The 3,347-nt window shown below is 38.5% G+C and overlaps 1 pseudogene; it reads left to right on the top strand.

The window, feature by feature from the left end:
• The first annotated feature begins 277 nt into the window (after window positions 1–277).
• Window positions 278–2,154, top strand: LOC149246340 (potassium transporter 7 pseudogene; annotated as a pseudogene).
• Window positions 2,155–3,347: the final 1,193 nt, after the last annotated feature.

The raw sequence follows: 3,347 nt of genomic DNA, 5'->3' as shown, positions 1-3,347 counted from the left end.
CAATGAGCTGGATCATCATCAAACAACATCACTTGCAAGTTGTTTCATTCCATACGATAAATCATATGAACAAATAAATTTGACTAATGAGCTTGTGAAGCCATTACGTCAACATCAGGATAGTGCACGGTGGATTGCACAGGTGTAGCGTGAGTGTAGGTTAGAGGTTGATATAGAGAAGTATGTTGATTTAACAACCCGTCCATTAGTCCAAGGGTGCCTCATTTTCAGAGGTTATCAATCGAGCCAGATATATTTGTTCCAGGTCTCTCGAATTATGTACTACAAATCAACTTTGGTATTGGCATACGAAAGCTTTGGGGTGGTTTATGGTGATTTGAGCACATCCCCACTATATGTCTATAAAAGTACTTTTGATGGAAAGTTGGGTAACTATATGAGTGAAGATATAGTCTTTGGGGTCTTTTCATTAATCTTTTGGATGTTGACCTTAATCCCTGTTGTTAAGTATGTTTTCATAGTTTTGAGTGCAAGCGACAATGGTGAAGAGGTAACATTTGCATTGTATTCACTTCTTTGTAGACATGCAAAGTTGAGTTTGATTCCAAATCAGCAAACAGCTGATGAGGAAGTTTTTGTATATTATATTACACGACAGACAGCTCAGAATAAAAGAACCTCTCCTTTGAAGAGATTTCTGGAAAAGCATAGAAGACTACGCACAGGTTTACTGGTTGTGGTTTTACTAGGCACTTCCATGGTAATAGGTGATGGTGTTCTCACACCTACAATATTTGTTCTCTCATCAGTATATAGGCTTCAAGTATGCACTTCAAAGCTTCCTGACAGTGTGGTGGTGGTTCCTGCCTGCATTACATTGATTAGCCTTTTTTCTCTGCAGCATTTTGGCACTCATAGGGCGGCCTTTATATTTGCACCTATTGTGATTGCTTGGTTATTCTGCATCTGCACAGTTGGCATATAAAATGTTGTTTATTGGAATCCTAGTATATTACGTACCCTCTCTCCTTATTATGCATACAAGTTTTTTCGGAATAATGGTAAAGATAAATGGATTTCTCTCGGAGGGATACTCCTATGTATTACAGGTACAGAGGCGATGTTTGCAGATCTTGGACACTTCACTCCTTTTTCCATCCGGATTGCCTTTGCAGGAGTTGTCTATCCATGTATGATACTCTCTTACATGGGACAAGCGGCCTTTCTTTCAAAAAAATTTCATTCTGTTGACAGCAATTTCTATGATTCAATACTTGAGAATGTTTTTTGGCCTATGTTTGTAGTGGCCACCCTTGCTACTATTGTTGGAAGCCAGGTTGTTATTTCAACGACCTTTTCAATCGTCAAGCAATGCCATGCTTTGGGTTGTTTTCCACGTATCAAGATAGTCCACACTTTGAGGCATATCTGTGGTCGGATTTACATACCAGAAATAAATTGGGTTCTCTTGGTTCTATGCCTTGCCATCACTGTAGGATTCAGGGATACCACCTTGATTGGGAATGCTTATGGCATTGATGCTATCATTGTTATGTTTGTGACAACATGCCTTATGTCACTTGTTATAATCATTGTATGGCGAAAGAATTTTGTATGGGCTATTGCTTTTCTTCTCTCCTTTGGATGGATTGAAGGATCCTACCTCTCAGTCTCTGTTATGAAGGTGCCCTAGGGAGGCTGGGCTCCTCTTGCTTTGGTAGCAATATTTATGGTTGTCATGTATGTATGGCATTATGGTACACGGAGAAAATACATGTTTGACTTACAAAACAAGGTTTCTATGAAATGGATTCTCACACTTGGACCAAGCCTTGGAATTGTGTGGGTTCCTGGTATTGGATTAATCTATAATGAATTGGTCGCAGGGGTTCCTGCTATATTCTCACATTTTGTCACAAATATTCCTACATTTCATTAAGTACTTGTGTTTGTGTGCATCAAATCAGCTCCTATTCCATTTGTCCCTACTGAAGAACATTATCTTATTGGTCGCATTGGCCCAAAAGTATACCATATATACAGATGTATTGTGAGCTATGGGTATAAAGATATCCTGAAAGATGATAATGATTTTGAGATCGACTTATTCTCAGTATTGCTGAATTTATACAGATGGAAGTTGAAGAATCACAGTCTACAGCTATGAAAATACTTTTCTCAGGATGGCCGTGACTTGACAAACCAATCGGCACAACTGCAGTTACAAAGAAATCAAGTGTTCCATGTTCCCCATATTAACAATATGCTTTTGTGTGCTGGAGCTGAAAGGTTTCAAACTGAAAATTTTTATTCAAACGAAAAAAAGAAAAGCGAACGGTCAAAGACCGAAAACGATTAAATTTAAAACGCATGGCATCAACCGTGTCAGAGCAATGAGCTACGTGGCCTATTTTGTCTTCAGTGGTGATTCAAAGGGAGTTACACCAACAAATTTCACCTCCTCATTGGCCATCAACAAATTCGAGCAGGAATTGTAACACTGCCCCTTTTACATACGGCTGGCTTTTCATCTTTTGTCGATAATGATCAAACAATCCTCGTTTTGAGTCGATTCATTTCCTCATGACAGAGTTTATTTATGGTATGAAAGTCATTTGTGAAAGGTTGGAGTTTCTGGGAATATCGTGGAGAAAAACTCAACACTTTCATTGTACAGTTTTGGCATGGAAATTAATAGAATGATGCAGCTCTGATTCATGAGATCCCTGTGGTGTGAGTTTAGCAAATGTGTTTTTCTTTCTATGTTTCATATGTATTCTGTTATGTTTACCATCCATTCATAATCATTTCTGGTTGAATTCTCTTAAGTAGAAGAGGTAGAATTTAGTTTATGCTCTGCCTTGTAAAGCATTCATATTTTTTATATCTTCTTCTGTCTAAAAAGGATTCATGTGTATGCCCTTTTAGCTTTTCTCAATAGTCTTTCCACTCCATTTTATTTAAATCTGATTTCTATACCGCTTGCCTATATTTCCTCACGAAATATCCCACGTCTTTGATTTAATTTCCCAGCTCATGCAGTCCTTTAGTCCCACACAGCCCAAAAAATTCAGTCATTCAAAAGTCGCCTTTTTCCATATCTATTTACTAGCCTGAAATCAGTATTTAGTTTAAGTCATCTTAGACCATATTGTTTATTCCTTACTGAGTGTGACCCGAAGAGATACCTCTTCTGTTCTGGTAGGGCTAGCTACCAGACTGAGCGTGGTTTGTGGTTACCCTGAATTTTAGCTTCTTTCAGCCTAAGGTAGATTTAGGCTCTAACATAGTGGCGACTCACATTGGGGAGGAAATTGGTCTGCTTGTAGATTGTCTTGCCCCAGTACATATCTGAAGTTCAGAGCTGATTGTTGAGGGTGGAAAAC

Source organism: Pinus tabuliformis, chromosome 7 (genome assembly GCF_031772625.1).
Source record: "Pinus tabuliformis cultivar Carrire ecotype Pingquan chromosome 7, CPIR1, whole genome shotgun sequence".
NCBI lineage: Eukaryota > Viridiplantae > Streptophyta > Pinopsida > Pinales > Pinaceae > Pinus > Pinus tabuliformis.
Note: the sequence above shows the minus strand (reverse complement) of the source record. Positions and strands in the feature narration are given on the sequence as shown.